This window comes from Eretmochelys imbricata, chromosome 6 (assembly GCF_965152235.1).
Source record: "Eretmochelys imbricata isolate rEreImb1 chromosome 6, rEreImb1.hap1, whole genome shotgun sequence".
Classification (NCBI taxonomy): Eukaryota; Metazoa; Chordata; order Testudines; family Cheloniidae; genus Eretmochelys; species Eretmochelys imbricata.
In genome coordinates, this window is record NC_135577.1 from 84189956 (window position 1) to 84208994 (window position 19039).

Here is a 19039-nt window from a genome sequence, read left to right on the forward strand (position 1 = left end):
TAGTTTGCAGTTGTGCCTCTAATACTGTCTCCTTGAGAAACTGCCAGCTCTCCTGAACCCCCTTTTCCTCTTAGATTCTTTCCATGGTACCCACCAGTTCTGAGTTTGTTAAAGCCTGCTTTAAAAAAAAAAAGTCCATTGTCCTTATTCTGCTGCTCTCGCTCCTTCTTTTCCTTAGATTTCATGATTCTATCATTTTATGATCACTTTCACCCTGAGTTGCATTCCACCTTCAGTTTTGCTACCAGTTCTCTTTGTTGGTTAGAATCAAATGTAAAATGGCTGTCCGCCTGGTTACTTCCTCCACTTTCTTGAACAAAAAGGTTTCCCTAATACATTCCTGGAATTTATTGAAAATGTTGTGCAAATATACAACCACAAAGCAAAGGAAATAAACAAAATGCCAAGGAAACTGTGGGTACTGTAAAGAGAAGCATGAAAATACCCTGCCTATGAAGTCATTGTGCCAAAGGTTGTTCACAGGAAAAAGCAAAGGAAAAAAACACATTACTTGGTTGCATATGCAATTAGGCAAAGCCATAATACAATTATACAATGCTATGATCAGAATACCACTAGGACAGTGTAAATTAAAAGTATGCTAGCTGAAGTTTCAGATGGTATAAAACACACACAAGCTGCTGCTTTCAGCTAAAACAAGTGAGTTCATGAGTTTGCCACAGATTTACTAAGTCATACAACACACAAGTGAAACAGAACACTTTTATATAGAGCAGGTAATCCATAGTGGTATCCCTTCGGCAAAGTTACTAAAGGATTACTATGATGATTTTGAAGGACTGGGATGTCTTCCAGGCATTTTACACCTGGGAAAATATATAAAACAATTTAGACAGCACAGCCACCTATCTTGCAAAGTACTAATTTACAGTAAGAGGAAACAAAAAATAATGGGAATAATAAAGAAAATGGAAGAAGACTGGATCATTGCTAAAGCTGCAGACTCCACAAGTTGGATAAGCAACAAGGGAACCACTGAGAAGTTAGGCAAGTTGCACATTTGCATAGATCCAAGCAGCTTAAACAAAGCAGTTATAGGCATTTGGTAGTGAGCTTTCTAATTGAAGAAATTGGACCTTGCGTGGCAAAAGCTAAAATATCCTCCATTCTTGATGTCAAAGATGGATATTAGCATGGGCTACTGGACAAGGAAAGCAGCTACAGCACCTCACTTTTGAAACCGCAGATAAGGTACAGGTGGTTTGGAGTTCTGTTTTGAGATCAAACCTTCTCTAGGAGAATACCAATGCTGCCACTGCCAGCAAAACGTACTAATGGGACATGCTAGGATTAGGGTCCCAGCCAAAGATGTTCTGGTGTACAGACACACAGTGTGGCAGAAGCTGTGGCAAATCATGACCAAAACCTCCGCTCTGTGCTAGAAAGAGCCAAGGAAGTAAATAAATCCAAAGAGCTACAGCCTGACCTGAAAATGTAAAATCAAAACAGCAGATGCCTGCACCCAAAGATATTAAATTACTTCAGAGACTACTAGGATTTGTAAATGATCTGTCAATTTCTTGCAAGGCTCTCAGATGTATGTGACACCCCCCCCCCCCCCCCCGAGGCGATTGGTGCACAAAGGTCCAATGTAGACATGGTTACCTCAACATGATGCAGCTATTATGCACCTCCCCTCCTGAAATACTATGATGTAAACAAAGAGGCAATTATACAATGCAGTGCCAGTGAGACAGGGCTTGGGGTACCACTTCTGCAAAAGGAACAGTTAGTAGTTTTTGTGTTGAGGTCTTTCTCGCCAACTGAACAAAGATATGCCCCAGTTGAAAAGGAATGTCTTGCAGTAGTGTTTGTATGTGAAAAGTTCTACCAGTATGCTGAAAGGTGAGAAATGATTCTAGTACAAAGTGAAAACAGTACACCACTGGAGCATTTTTAAAGTAACAAACACTGCTAGTGGCTCCAAAACACCTTCAGCCCAGGTTACTCCAGATGCAACCGTACAATTTAGAAGCTACAGGAAAGGGACTGAGATGTACATAGGGGACAGCTTATGCAAAGCAGCCTTGCAGCATGGAAATACAGCAACTTTGAAGATAAGGTCCTCACTCTCTGAAAGAAACACAGAACATACTGGAAGACCTAAAAATCCAAAACCAAGCCAGTTATGTGCCTGTTCCAAGGAAGGACCTAAAACAATTGGAGAACAAACTATGCAAGACCAAAACTTATAAGGGCTCAAATCCGTCATTCTATCAGGGCTGAGAGAAGCCCCACCCACCCCTCAAGAATCCTGGAACTACTGAGATGAGCATACAAGATCACGTCACATATAAAGGCACTTGAATCAATATGAATGAGTATGAATTGCCATGGTGAATGACCATGGATAATCATTGGGCCAGGGAAAAAGAGTGAGGGGGGTGCTGTAACTAAGATGCAAGAGACCCAAGTTCAAGTTTCTGTTCTGATGACTATTTGTACAAACTGGAATAGCTTCAAGGGGACAGTCTGAAAGAGCCCTGTCAGAATATTCTCTAGCCTAGTGACCAGGACACACTCTCCTGCAATGTGGGAGACTCAAGTCCAAATCCCTTCTCCACATCCGGCCAGAGGGGGGGAATTGAAATTGCATCTCCCACATCCCAGATGAGTGCCCTAGCCTTGGGTTAAAGTTTATTAGGGAGCCGCTGCTGTCACCGTCACAATTACTACTGCTACTTGCTGTTGCTGTTTTGTGAATCCTTTGCTTGTTTTTGTTAGTGTCAAAGTCAAAACACTTTAACAAAATGGTTCAATTTGTGTTTACTTTTTGATTTACCAAAAACCTCATTCTGTTTGACCCCAAATTTTATTTTTTAAACTGCCTGTGAACAAAAAAATTAATTTTCCCAGCTAGATACATTACCATGAACACTAAAAACTGCTTAATTTTTGCCAACTACAAATAAATGTGAATAGAGATACTATGATAGGTACGTTCCCAATAGGCAACTCTATAGTATGATTGTCTAGGAGCATAGAGAACTCTACTTTCTGGAAGTGCTTGATGAGAGACCAGTGTTTGTGGAGGAAGGAATAGTGCAACATTCAGGGCTTTATCTTGGCTTGCTCTCTTAATGCTTGAACAGTGAATACTTACACCATCCCTCACAGAGAAACTATATGTGTGACCTGATCACATGTAGGAGCTGTGAAGGGGTGGAGCATACTCAGTTGATCTGTGTGGATGGTGCATGTACAGTCCAGTGAACAGTAGGAGGTGTGAGAAGATCAAGCATGCTCAGCAAGGACAGAATTTTTCAGAGATTTGAGCTGTTAACCTCTAAAAAGTCACTACTGAGCATGTGAAACTGCAGTTTTTCAAAGGCTTCTAACTTGGGCCAAATGTGGGCAGATTTTCACAGGGATGGTAAATGACTCAGGCTATCCCTAGGCAAATCTAAAGTATCTCCTCCAAAGCATGAAAATGGTAGAGCATTTCAAATAAATAAATTTGGCCAAGTTACATTCTTATTCCCCTCCCCCTCAAGCCTTGTTTTTGGAAGAGGCTGAACTGTTTTGGCTGAAATTTTCAAAAAGCTTTCAGCTTGAGGCAGACACCCATCATGTAAGACTTCAGCCAAAATGGTTAAGGCAAATCTATAGGGAACTGAAAACAGGGTCTTATAATGGTGGAAATGCTGGGCAACCTTAATAGGCAGTATTCATAGTAGCAGCCGTGTTAGTCTGTATTCGCAAAAGAAAAGGAGTACTTGTGGCCCTTAGAGACTAACAAATTTATTTGAGCATAAGCTTTCGTGAGCTACAGCTCACTTCCTCGAATGCAATCGTTGCATCCGAGGAAGTGAGCTGTAGCTCACGAAAGCTTATGCTCAAATAAATTTGTTAGTCTCTAAGGGCCACAAGTACTCCTTTTCTTTAATAGGCAGTGTTACCTGCCCACACTGAACCTGATAGAAATCACCTAATCCATTTTGCATATGGTACTGAATAGCCATGAGATGGTAATAACTTTGTTACTATTGGAGAGAACCCTGAACCTAAACTCTAGATTCAACCACTGGATTTTGGTGTCTGGCGCCAGATCCAGCTTCATTATTGACCCCAACAGAGATCAGAGCTCTGTTGTGCTGGCATCATACAGAGTATATGAGAGTACTTGCATGGAAGAAGTTACAATCTAAATAGACCGACAAAAGAGTCGGAGAAGAGATGTAATCTACAAGCAGAATGACTAAAGGGATGGCTGGTATAAGTCATGTAAAATCCATGATCACACTGTTGATGTCTTTTGTGGGGAGAAGAGGCAAAAGAGGGGTGGGTTGACTTACCTCATTTTTTTTTATTTTTGGATGAGTGGGTTGTTGGGAGGAGATGAGCTGAACAAGGAAGGTAGAGGTGATGTTGGAGGGAGTTAGGGAAGAGAGGGGGCATGAAGGGCAGGTCAAGTGAGGCTGGAGTGAAGGAGGGGACAGGAAGAATTTGGAGCAAAGAGTTCTTACAGGGGTGAGAATGTCCAGGATAAAAACTGTGGGAGGTGGGGCAGAAATAGAGGAGCACTTAAGATGCCATATCCTTTAGTTGCTTTTCTCCATTCCTGCCCCATAGTTCCTCAGTGGCTCCTCCCAGCAGCATCTTCCCTGAGCTCACATGGCTACAAGGAGGGGTGACTGCACAGATCCTGGTGCCACTGAGGACTGCATGCAATTGCCTGCACAGTTCTGTGGCTGGGAAAAGAGGGGTAGTTCTGGCTGGATCTTAGCTCCCCTTGCTGCACCTCCTGATACCTTTGATGTTCCTGTACTACCTTCTAGGTTTTGGTTAGAGCTGGAACTTGAGGAAAAAAGGCCAAGTTTTGATTTCTGGGGGTTGATGCAGTAATGAGCCTTCCCCACCAGTACCCGACCTGTAGCATCCTCTGTCACCACTGCTATGTGCTTCCATAGTCCTCTTCAGCTAGCACAAGCTGGTCCCTCCCATCCCATTATCTCTTTCTAGGGGGGTATGTTATGTGACAGTTTGGGGGCATTTTGGTAAAAGTTCAGTTTTAAGTTAGAGGAAGCAGCAACTTTATTATCCCTGCTGGGAAACTAACAGACAAGGGAACTGCACTACATATACCTGGGGTTAAGGGTCACACTGAACACAACCACATTTTGGCATGGCTGGGTAAGACACCCTGGACAAGGCTAAAGAGGAAAAGGCTTCTATCTTTTGCTGGGAGTGTCTCCCTGATGACAAGGATGGCTAAAGGTCCTAGTTGCCTTGCTCCAAAGACTCAGCACAGAGCTGAGGCAACTTGCTCTGAAGCTGCAGAGAGCAGCAGCGGCCTTGAGGGATTCCAGTGAGACACAAGCACTAAACCTGTATCCCACTAAACCTGTATCACCTAGTTTGGTTAGATTGTAGAGCTCCCAGAGCAGCCCAGGCCGTACTTTCTTTAGGTCTGGAAATGGACAGTGCCAATCCTAGACACCAGATGGAGGAGGGAAGTGGCTAATTCCAGAATGCATGCTTTCACTTCATTAGCCACTCACAACCATCAGAAGAGGACTAAGATTAAGACAATTGCCAATACAGCAGGCCCATCTAATAGATGTTAGATTATTAATTGCTGGCTTTCCCAAGTTGGTTGGTTGACTCCCACTCTCCCTCCCTAATAAAGTTATTTGTTTTTTAAACCCTTAAATTCGGTACTTGTTTGACACTGTATGGAATCTGGGGGCCACTTTAGGATATTATGAATACCAGTATTGTAAAATGGCAATGAGTTGTGCCAGATGTGCTGTCAAGGCTGAATCCCCACTCTGGCGCTTCGAGTGCAGAAGGTAGAGGCCCGCAAGGATTTCAAAAATTAATACTGGCCACTCCAGGCTTGTATTACATTCCCAAACTTACAGCTTTTTTCTGACCTTGGCTTGGTAAATGCTGCCACAACTCGAATGCAAAAAAATTCCTTTGAATCCAGGAAGGAACAGTTGGGAATTCCTCCCTGTGGGATACCCTCAAGCCCTTTCACCCCCCTTTGGGGAAGAGCTGAGAAAGAAAACAAAGGAAATTAGCTGTTGCAACCAGCTAATCAAACAACATTCACAAACCTCTTAGGACACCAAAAATCCAATCATAGAATATCAGGGTTGGAAGGGACCTCAGGAGGTCATCTAGTCCAACTCCCTGCTCAAAGCAGGACCAATCCCCAACTAAATCATCCCAGCCAGGGCTTTGTCAAGCCTGACCTTAAAAACCTCTAAGGAAGGAGATTCCACCACCTCCCTAGGTAACACATTCCAGTGTTTCACCACCCTTCTAGTGAAAAAGTTTTTCCTAATATCCGACCTAAACCTCCCCCACTGCAACTTGAGACCATTACTCCTCGTTCTGTCATCTGCTACCACTGAGAACAGTCTAGATCCATCCTCTTTGGAACCCCCTTTCAGATAGTTGAAAGCAGCTATCAAATCCCCCCTCATTCTTCTCTTCCGCAGACTAAACAATCCCAGTTCCCTCAGCCTCTCCTCATAACTCATGTGTTCCAGTCCCCTAATAATTTTTGTTGCCCTGCGCTGGACTCTTTCCAATTTTTCCACATCCTTCTTGTAGTGTGGGGTCCAAAACTGGACACAGTACTCCAGATGAGGCCTCACCACTGTCGAACAGAGGGGAACGATCACGTCCCTCGAGCTGCTGGCAATGCCCCTACATATACATCCCAAAATGCCATTGGCCTTGGCAACAAGGGCACACTATTGACTCATATCCAGCTTCTCGTCCACTGTAACCCCTAGGTCCTTTTCTGCAGAACTGCTGCCGAGCCATTTAGGCCCTAGTCTGTAGCGGTGCATGGGATTCTTCCATCCTAAGTGCAGGACTCTGCACTTGTCCTTGTTGAACCTCATCAGATTTCTATTGGCCCAATCCTCTAATTTGTCTAGGTCCCTCTGTATCCTACCCCTACCCTCCAGCATATTCACCACTCCTCCCAGTTTAGTGTCATCTGTAAACTTGCTGAGGGTGCAATCCACACCATCCTCCAGATCATTAATGAAAATATTGAACAAAACCGGCCCCAGGACCGACGCTTGGGGCACTCCACTTGATACCAGCTGTCAACTAGACATGGAGCCATTGATCACTACCCGTTGAGCCCGACGATCTAGCCAACTTTCTATCCACCTTATAGTCCATTCATCCAGCCCATACTTCTTTAACTTGCTGGCAAGAATACTGTGGGAGACAGCGTCAAAAGCTTTGCTAAAGTCAAGGAACAACACGTCCACTGCTTTCCTCTCATCCACAGAGCCAGTTATGGCATCATAGAAGGCAATTAGATTAGTCAGGCAGGACTTTCCCTTGGTGAATCCATGCTGACTGTTTCTGATTACTTTCCTCTAAGTGCTTCAGAATTGATTCCTTGAGGACCTGCTCCATGATTTTTCCAGGGACTGAGGTGAGGCTGACTGGCCTGTAGTTCCCAGGATCCTCCTCCTCCCCCCTTTTAAAGATTCATTAGCCTTTTTCCAGTCGTCCGGGACCTCCCCCGATCGCCATGAGTCTTCAAAGATAATGGCCAATGGCTCTACAATCACATCCACCAACTCCTTTAGCACTCTCGGATGCAGCGCATCCGGTCCCATGGACTTGTGCTCGTCCAGCTTTTTTAAATAGTCCCAAACCACTTCTTTCTTCACAGAGAACTGGTCACCTCCTCCGCATGCTGTGCTGCCCAGTGCAGTAGTCTGGGAGCTGGTCTTGTTTGTGAAGACAGAGGCAAAAAAAGCATTGAGTACATTAGCTTTTTCCACATCCTCTGTCACTAGGTTGCCTCCCTCATTCAGTAAGGGGCCCACACTTTCCTTGACTTTCTTCTTGTTGCTAACATAAACTTTTGATAACAATCCTGTCCTTAAAAAAGGTAAATTTTATTAGAAACAAAAAGGAAGAAAATACATCTGGAACTTAAGCTTTTGCTATATTTTAAAAGAGCAATTCCAAAAATTAAGTACCAAGAACAGCTTTCTTGGGGTCCAGCTTAAAAGTTACAAGCAAACACAAGCATCTGGAGTTTAGCACAGAGGAGATCCATAAGCCAAAATAAAGAAATAAATCTGCTTGCGTCTATTTAAACATTCCCTGTCCAATGATTTCTTCTAGGTATGGACGATGAATTTTCATACCTGGTTAGAGCCTTACACAGCATTGCTGCTCCGTGTCTCCTTCTCTGGAGAACAGACAAAGGGGCAGTTGTTTTTCCATTTTAAAAAGTTCTAGCCTTCCCATTGGCTCATTTGGTCAGGTGCCCACTCCTTTTCTTTTACCTGTGGGCTTGTTAACCTTTTACAGGTAGAGCAAGCACCAAGACAGCCAAGGGGATTTTACAGCTGGCTGGCTGGGTGTCCATAAAAGGAAGCTATCTCTCCCTCTGTTCATTTATCACATGTGCCATGTAAGATATCTGCTAAAATGTTATCGTTTGCCAAATATAATCTTGTTTATATGTTTGTATCCTCTTTGTAGTCTGGGTTATAGATATATATGTCTATATTTCAAAACTTGTGCGATGCTTCTGGCACCCCCAGACAATTTCAGCACTGCCTAACCTGCTTGATAGCCCATTAAGGACCATACGCTATACAATTGATCCATTGAGAGAAGGCAAGGGATACACCTTATGACTCAGCAAGGCATGTAGGGGCATGGCTTGGAGACTTAGAGTTCTGTCCATAGACATATGCTGGGCAGCTTGTGTTTGAAACAAAGGAAGCACAAGCCTCATGGCAAAGGACTATAAAAGGCAGTTGTATCTTTTCCATTTTGTCTTCAATCCTGCTTCTTACTTCTGGAGTAACTTTTCTACAAACTGAAGCTCTGAACGAAGAACTGAATGACCCATCCAAGCTGTGGTTGTGTTCCAGCAAACTCACCAATACTGCTAGGAACTGATATATATGGACTTTGAAGTCTTTGTATGTATGTGACTGCTTTACCATTTAACATCCCTAGTTCTTTTTTTTGTTTGTTATAAACCTTTAGTTTTAGATACTAAAGGATTGGTTGGCAGTGTGGTATTTTTGGGTAAGATCCAGACCTTGGTTGACCCCTTTAGGGTCAAAAGAATATTTTGTATATGGGAGCAGAGTTTTTAAAAAACGTCTCACTGTACTGGCCCTAGGTGCTGATTGGAGCCAGAGGACTGGAATGCAATAAAGGGGGCTGTGTGATTTTTTTCTTGATAACCAGCTTGGGGATCAGAAGCACAGTTTGTGACTGGTTGGGGAGTTTAACTTCAGTGTTCTCTACCAGTCTTGGGAGTATCTGCTCTCTTTTTCAGCCTTTCCTGACTTGGTGTTTCCAGTGAGGGCTGCCCCAGGCACACCAGGTCACAACTTGTGAGTGCCGAAATAATTCTTATCAGTGGTGCACAGGGGAGGTAATTTAACCTTCCCAGGTTTCTGGGTAGGGTTTCAAGCCACTTCTGTTTGGTTTATCATATTGAACCTGCTGACAATACCTGGCAGAAAGGTTGTACTACTTTTGCAGCCAGGGTGCCCCAGCAATCAAGCCTAGCAAATCTGTCTCTGAGGCCAACCTCATTTTCCTTTGATTCTCAGTGATCTGAACAACTTCTTGATTCCCACTCCATCTTAAAGGTAATTACTTTTCACTGATCAGGAGAGTGAAAGAAAATGTCTCTCCTAATGCTTAGTTATACTGTAAGTGAAGCAATAAGGGTGCTAAAGCGTAGTGTGTACACTATCCTTCCTTCACTTCCTATCCTGTTTGGAGATCAGAAAATAAACCTAGTCTCTACTTCCCTGCGTTCTGTAGTCTGAAATGTGACTGCAAAAATGACATTGAAGTTCCACTTCTGTGTCTGATTTCCAGACTACATTTGGTTTGACTTTTAAATGTCTTTTGAATTGTCAGCACCACAAACTGAAACTGGGATCTAAAAGACAAGTTGGTTCTTTTGGGCTCATGAATCATCATGCCTAATAAAGATTCTGAAGACTGATTCTCTCCTGTATTACACTGGTGCAAAATCACTGTCTTCAAATCATGCTTTACGTCTTTGCAACCCCGCAAATCTTCAGTGGCATTGCGCAAGTGTAAATAGCAGCAGATTTTGGTCCTACAGTTCAAAATAATTGCAAACAATATTCTGTTTCACAAATCCAGCTCATTCATCCATAACTTAGATCTGAAGCCCCAAACAAGAATACATGAATACGGTTATTTTATTAACAAAGCAAATCAATATGTTGTGGGATTCCACAGAGGAGGCAGATCTGTTGAATTTGACGGTCGCTTTTACGTACTGTAGTTCACCCTTCAGAATAGGTACAATGATCTCAGTTAAAGTGCACGTCTATTCTACTATAGTATGTTTGGGGGATGGGGAGGAACATAATTTAAAAAAATACTGAAAATGGTATGTAGAACCTTTTTTAAGTCTTAGCGGATGGTTACTCTCTGGCATCCTCGCAGTCTTATCAGAGAGGCCAAGAATTTGCAATGAAGTGGGAAATGAGCTGCTTTCCTTGTAAAAGTGCCTCCTTCAGAACACAATGGAGGAACTGCAGTGAGGTCCCATGTGGGGGGTTTCCACTACCATTAGGCTTGTTCTGTGCTTTGATAGCCATGGATGGGGAAAAGGTTTCTCTGCGAACAATCTGATACATGCCATTAACTTCTTAAAGCGTAACAATATTTTTCTCCCTGTTAATGATTTTTTCCTATACTACATGTTAACACCCTGTGGCTACCTAGAATCTCTAAGGTTTATTTGTTGTTCAAATATTCCTTGCTGTGTCCCCTGTCCATTCTCTTCCTAGCTTCAGCTTTCAGTTGACTTTCACCCCCCAGTAGCCAGATTAATTTTGCTATCCTGTTTTATTAAAAATGGTAACTTGGGAGATATTGAATGCCCCTGAGTTAGCTGCCCTTTAAGAGGAAAGGGAAGCTTAAAGCAGTCCAGCTGCGAATAAAGTGCTCTTGAAAGCACCAGCCCTATTAAAAGAAGAAAAAAATGAGAGTTGCCCTTGGATGCAGATAACAGAGCCTGATGAGTATTTCCACTTTTTGTTACAAAAGAGAAATCGTGAGTGGTTGTCATTTTTGTTAAAGGAAAATTGAAGTTGGGCAAGTCATAAAAACTTCCTGATGTTCATTAAGTGTGTTGTGGCAGCACTATGAAGCTCTTATTCAGTGATCCTAGTCCCCCCCCCCGACCATGTGCTCTACACATATGTAACAAAAAGATTGCACCTGCTCCAAAGAGCTTATAATCTACGTATATGATGGAAAAACAACAGGAAGATGCAAGAAAGGCACTAGTAGGAGAGTAGAGGTAAGTGTGAGACCATCACTTATTATGCATGATGTAGTTCAATCTGTAGACTGAGTATGAAAGTGCATGAGGGAGAAGTGGGTGATCATGGATGGTTTGAGTCCATTTTGCTCTGCCAACTATCTTGCAATAGTAGGAAGGATCAATAGGAGAGGGCTTTGGAGTTTGTTTTGTTAAGGAAAAGTTAGCACATGTGACTCCATTTTGGTTTGGGGCCCACCATTGTTTAAATGCCAGCACATCATACACCAGGAGGAGTAATCCTTAGATACTGAATCCCTGTGAAAATCCTCCTCCTTGTCTCCAGCCTGCCTTGACTCCCAGTATCTGGTTTTTGTCAGTCTCTAACTCCCTGTCTCTTGGCCTTGATGTGAGGCCTCCCATCCTGATAAAAGTTACTGATGCATGGCTTTAGGACCATGCTGTGTAATTAACATACTGGTATAGCACGAGGAATGCACCAAGCAGGGATAGGCAGTAGATAAAACAAGGGTTTGTTTATTGGCTAAGGTTTCCGATGCACGAGGGCAACATGCTTTGCTAAAAGGTATATAACCTTTGTATAATCTGCATTCAGGGTCCCCTCCTGGCTAGCAGGGGGGCACACGCTCGACCGTAATAAACTTAGTGTCCTTTGGGAACTCTGCAGTTGTGGACTTTATTTCTGTGCCTCAGCCTAGATTCGAACTGTGCGTGTCCTACCAGGTGTAATTCGCAGCACTTGTGTGCGTGTCCTACCAGGTGTAATTCATAACAGTTTTGAGGTGGAAATAGGAGAGCCACTGATGAGGGACTTAAAGATGAGGGAGAGTCTCAGTGAGCAACAAGCCAGAAGATGAATTTAGCATTTGAATTTTTAATTGACCTGAGGAGGGGGTGAGCTTGGATGCATCAAGGCCAAAGAGAAAAAGATTGTAGTAGTCAAGGCAAGAGATGATCAGGGCTTGAACAAGAGGGTTTTTTTTAGCAGAGAGTGAAAGTTAGATCTTGTACGGGAAGAAGCAGCAATAGACACAGTCTGCATGCACAGGTCAAGAGATGGCCAAGTCAAAGGTGAAACCAATATTAGGACTTGAATGATAGGGAAGGTGGTGCTCTCCATTGTGATAGAGACAGAGATGGGAAACATTTAGAGGAAAGATCATGAACTCAATTTTTTGCCATTTTAAGTTTCATGTCTAGTGAAAGGGGAGTGGGGGAGGAACCTAACTAATCTAATTTGATGTCTCTTAATAAGAATGCTATTGTAATTTTTTAAGGCCTCCCTGGGAATCTTCTTAAGGACTAATAACATAATTCTTGGGTGCTTTAAGGCACGAGGTCAGAGGTTACTGTTAATATCACTGCAAAACATGCCCTGGAGTATCTTAACATTATCAGATTTAGTCCAGAGCTATACCTAGAGTTTGTGTTTTTCCATATGAAGACTACTATCAGCTCATTAGTGGGCAGCAGAATTTTCCATTACTCACAACCGTGTTTACCCTTCTCATGTGTTGAGAAGGAGGGTATTGTCTTGCTTTGACACTGTACATCGAATCTTGACAAAATATGACACTAGGTCATAAAAATTTCAAGGAAAACACTTCTATAGTGTATATTGAGTCCACTTATTTGTCTCAATTCTGCCTGGTTTGTAGGTTCACTTTGTCAGTTTAATTATCACTTGCAAATGTTTATTAGCAGTATTCATGTTTAATTCAAGAGGATTTGTTTAATTGAGGGAAATGAGCTATTGGACTTTGGTTTTTCATTTGTGCTGCAGGGAAGAGGCAAACTACAACTTCAGGCAGAAGCTCAATCAGCCTTTGGAAAGTGAGTCAGGTCAGCTTCTTGTAGAAAGTGACAAAATGTGTGTTTCCATCCTTTTTAACCTTGTTACCTCACGGAGACCTAGACAGATGGAAAAGAAACAACCTGGTTTCCCTCCAAGGTATTAGTAACAGGTGTGAACATAACTATTACATAGGCAGCTACTTCAGTGGTTAAATACTTGGTATGACTGAGTGATCCAATATTCTAGAGATGAACTGGCAACCATATGGTTCTAATGGCTAACTGATTGCGTAATTATGGGAATACTGCTGCTTCTTCCTAGCTGAGGCTGCTCATAAAGCAATATGGAGGACTTGTGCAGCAGAACTATCGTTCTACCCTCTCCTACTTTAGTCTAAGAGAACAGATTAAGATTGATTCTAGAACAGAGAGTCTCTAATATTCAGCATAACCACAAAGGAATATTATGAAGCTTATTAGGGCTGGGTAGAAGGGACAGCATAGAATTATTGTCAGAGAGCATGAAGTGGGTGGTTTTACCTCCCACCCCCACAATCAGAAGCGGATGTCTGAATAAAACCCTCTTCGATAGCATTGATTTAAGGCAATATACAAAGTCTCTGGGAGTGATGGTTTAGAGAAATTATTTTCCTGGATTAGATTGTAAAATCCTTGAAAGCAACAACTGGACCTTCCTCTGTACCATACCACCCACACACAAACCATACAAACTGTGTAGGTACGGAGCTGTGTTCTCTGTGTACTTCATCTTTAAATAAAAGGATTTTTCTTCTATGTCTGAGGCAATTCAAGATGGAAGACTTTACGCAATACGACACTTAAGCTATGCTTTCTCCATCTCTATTGGCTATTTGTGTATGGAAAACATAAGTTGGTAGCTAATAAATACTAGATAATTCCTTGAAAAGTGTTTTTACATAAAGATTTCCTTTTGAGAAAGGGTTGGCTTTGGAATTCTTGAAGCTCAATCCCTAGCTCTCCATCTGCATACATGCAGATCTCTCGGACTCTGGTTTGAACCCATGGTCATAAGACCCATTGGGGAGAAGGGTCTGAGCCAGAGTCCAGCTGGGACCCAGGGTTCAAGCCTGTTGTCCATTGGGGACATGACCACGCTGCACTCTGGGCCTTAAGTATTTGCCAGTGCACTCCCACAATCTTATGGGCTGGTGTTCTAGGTCCTCTCCTGTGAGTTGCCAACCAACTCCCAGGAAACAGAGGTAATCTTCTCTGTTCAAGTACATCTCAGCGTTTAATCCTTCCCCTTTATTCTGACCGCTGAGCTGCAAACACAGTGAACCTTCTCCTGAGTTTGTAGTTGTCACTAACCCAAACAAGTTCTTGATCAAGCATCCTGCTTCCTGGTCATGGGAGCAGAGCCAGATTTTGTATCTCTAGCGTGAGGCAAGCAAAACCTTAAATAAATAAATAAATAAAAATTGAAGAAGAGTGCCAGGAATCGCTGTCCTTACCAACAAAGAATGAAGAAGCTGGCAGTGTTGGGAATGTACCAGGAAGATAGTGAAAGCATCCACTCAAGCAGTTCTTTCTGCTGTGCTCTAAGATGGCAGGCTCCTGCTGCACCCTCCCCCAAGCCTGAGTCCCCTCCATGGCTGTGTTCCCTATAAGCTGCGTGCTTGGGCAGCTGCCCAAGAGAGATTGAAGTGCCAGCCAGTTGATGAGCAGAGCTGTGCACAGCTGGCAGCATGTGTTCAGGTGCTCCTCCCCATGCTGCTTTGCAGCCAGGTTGCTCCATCCATCCTGCAGCTGCTCCTGGGAGCCTCCTGTTTGCTGTGCAGGGGGCAGAGGGGACATGCTGATGTCAGGGTGGCCCCCTCTCAGCCCCGTATCCTATAGCCACAGAGCAGGGCGGGGACCTGACAGGGCTCAGGACAGAGGGAGCTTGCTGGCAGCTGCTGCTGTGTGTGAACATACAGATCTACTTAAAAGGGCAGTGTAATTAAAGGGGCAATGCATGTCTCTCTCTCACACACACTGTGTGTGTCTGTCTGTCTCACATACACGCACACTCCCCTCCAACACATACTTGTGGTGGTCTTGTTTGTTACTTCTTAATACTTCTTTCAAAGTGTGTTGTTTTAGTTCTTTGACTGGTCTATGCATTTCATAATTTTTATTTCTTACGCTTAAATTTAATTCTTTGAGTAGTGAGTTCTAAAATGTCTAACCTGTCCTGGCTGGAGTAATGATCCCTATGGTAACTTTTAAAAAAATCTGTATTATATAGGGCTGTCAATTAATCGCAGTTAACTCTCATGATTAACTCAAAATTAATGGTGATTTAATCACCATTTTCATTGCGCTGGTAAAAAATAGAATACCAATTGAAATTCATTAAATATTTTGGATGTTTTTCTACATTTTCATATATATTGTATTCTGTGTTGTAATTGAAATAAAGTATATACTTTTTATTTATAATATTTGCACTGTAAAAATGATAAACAAAAGATAGTATTTTTTCAATTCACCTGATAAAAGTACTGTAATGCAATCTTTGTTGTGAAAGTGCAACTTACAAATGTAAGGGTTTTTTGGCTTTTTTTGTTACATAACTGCACTCAGACAAAACAACGTCAAACTTCAGAGCCTACAAGTCCACTCAGTTCCACTTCTTGTTCAGCCCATTGCTAAGATGAACAAGTTTGTTTACATTTACAGGAGATAATGCTGCTGGCTTCTTATTTACTATGTTGATTGAAAGTGAGAACAGGCTTTCACATGGCACTTTTGTAACCAGCATCGCAAGGTATGTGCTAAACATTTGTATGCCCCTTCATGCTTTGGCCATCATTCCAGAGGACATGCTGATGATGCTCGTTTTAAAAAAAATGCATTAATTAAATTTGTGACTGAACTCATTGGGGAAGAATTGTATGTCCCCAGTTCTGTTTTACCGGCCTTCTGCCATATATTTAATATAACATATATTTCATGTTATAGAAGTCTTGGATGATGATGCAGCACATGTTCATTTTAAGAACACTTTCCCTGTAGATTTGATAAAAGGCAAAGAAGGTACCAATGTGAGATTTCTAAAGATAGCTACAGCACTCGACCCAAGGTTTAAGAATCTGAAGTGCCTTCCAAAATCTGAGAGGGATGAGGTATGAAGCATGCTTTCAGAAGTCTTAAAAGAGCAACACTCCGATGCAGAAACTATAGAACTTGAACCACCAAAAAAGAAAATCAACCTTCTGCTGGTGGCATGTGACTCAGATAATGAAAACGAACATGTCAGTCTGCACTACTTTGGATTATTATCGAGCAGAACCCATCGTCGGCATGGACACATGTCCCCTGGAATGGTGGTTGAAGCATGAAGGGACATATGAATCTTTAGCACATCTGGCATGTAAATATCTTGTGACGCCAGCTACAACAATGCCATGAGAATGCCTGTTCTTGCTTTCAGGTGACATTGTAAACAAGAAGCAGGTAGTGTTATTTTCTGCAAATGTAAAAAAAACTTTTGTCTGAGCATTTGGCTGAACAAGAAGTTGGAGTGAGTGGACTTGCAGGCTCTAAAATTTTACTTTTTTATTTTTGAATGCAGTTTTTTTACATAATTCTACATTTATAAGTTCAACTTTCATGATAAAGATCGCAGTACAGTACTTGTATTAGGTGAACTGAAAAACACTATTTTTTTTTTTACAATGCAAATACTTGTAATTAAGAATATAAAGTGAGCACTGTGCACTTTGTATTCTGTGTTGTAACTGAAATCAATTTGAAAATGTAGAAAACATCCAAAATACTTAAATGAAAGGCATTTTATTATTGTTTTAGCAGTGCAATTAATCATGATTACTTTTTTTTTAATTGCTTGACAGCCTTAATATTATATCTTGGTTTTTTGGTTTCTACCGGTGGCACATGTCTGCACATCACCTCGATATGGTGTACATAACAAAATTCATTCCACACAGGAATGAAAAAAATTAGAGGGAACACTGCTCCATGGAGCAATCTGCTGCAGACCAGGCACAATTTGGACAATTCCTTCCATGGCTGGGTGGGCCATGCAATTGGGCCTGATCAGCAGATGGCTAGGCCAAATGTCCCCCATGGATGTCACTGTCCTGGTGCCCAGTACATGGCAAACATGAGAGGAGAGCAGGGGCCACGCTACAGTCAGGGGGTTTTGTCGTGGAAATTTTTCCACTGTTTGCACTTGTTCGTGGTTTTGTTAAAGGTTTTGGTGTTACTGGTATTTTTGGTAGGCCAGCTGCCATTAGCACATCTCAGTTGTTTAATATTGTGCTTTTCTAATGTTCAAAAATAAAATTTTTATTTCATTGAGGAAATTGTATTGCTATTGCTGCCTCACGTCATGTAACATGTATTTTAGATAATAAAGATAAACACGTAAGGGATAACTTTGAATTTGTGTGCAAACACTGTTTCACTATAGCGATCTACAATAATCCATGCTATAAATCCACAGTTCTCCCTATCCCTCCATTTCACAAGTTGCCATGCACTGTGTTTACGAATGGCATGACCATCAAGCCTCCCCTCACTGCTTAAATAATGCATTGTCAACATGCACAAGCACACTCATAAAGGTATTCTTCTCCCTCTTCCATTGGCCCATGCAAGTCCATGATGTGGAAGCAAAAAGCGTCTTTAATGTCTGTTGGCCAGATGTGTCCAGCTCCAGCTGTGGTCGCTGTACTTTTTGGCAAAGTGTACTGGTTCACTAGTCTGTCACTGTCCTAGGCCCATTCAGGGGCAACTGGCTCACCTTCTGGCTTCACAAAGATGAAGAGCACAGCGAGCCACAGCAATGCAGACAGTGTTGTTGAAATTGGAATTCAAACAGGTCTATAGACCGCACCAGCAGCTTTCCAATCTGCCAAGCACACAGTCAGCCGCCACTGTACACCTCCTAAGAAGGTAATTAAACTTTCTTTAGCCAGGGTCTCTGAGATCAAGTTATGGTTTCATAAGCCAAGGCAAAAGGGGGTATGCAGCATCCCCAGCAATAACTGTTGGGAAAGCAACTCCATTTATGACAATGTCAGCTGGTGGGAATTGTGTCCCAGCCTGTCCATAAATGTAGAGGAAAACCCTAGCATTGTGAACTTCTCCAGTGCAGTCCACACTGACATTCATAAATTGGCCTCCTATGGTCCTCGAGGGCCTGCAGCATAATGGAGTAGTACCCTTTTTGATTATATACTTATGGGCTCCTTGAGGTGGGCAAACTCTGGACATGTGAGTTCCATAATTGGTCCTAGTGCAGTCTGGAAACCCTATTACTCCAGGAATATCTTTTATTCCCACCACCTTGGTGTAAACCACATACCTGACTGCCTCAGAAACCTCCACCACCACTTTGCCTACAGTCAACTTTCCAACACCAAACTGGTTGGCAATGGACCTGTAGCAGTCTGGGATAGCCAGCTTCCAGACAGTTACAGTAATACACTTCTGGAGTGGCCTGGCCACCCTCAGGACAAACTGCTCACAAAGCTCTGGGAAATGTAACTTTCTTCATGCAAAAATTCTGGACCCACTGCTGGTCATCCCAGATCTGCATAATGAGGTGATCCCACCTGTCTCTGCTTGTGGCCCTGCTTCAGAAGTGCTTGTCTACGTATGGGGCATCAGCAGCTGTACCGGGTGTCATAAGACTTCGCTTTGAATACACAAGTCAGTCCCGGCTGGGGTGCTTAATTCCAGGCTTCTAAAGAGGCATTCTGTTTTACTGTGGCAGAATATTCTGCAGTTTAAAAGTGTACAGTCCCTGCAACTCTCCTCCTTCTCTATATTGGTAGACTCTATTGGGAGAACAGTAGTTGTGGGAGCTGGTAGAGCTTGTAAATCCTGTCTGCCCTACTGATAAGGGGGAGCTTCTCAATATCTCCCTGACAAGGGCTC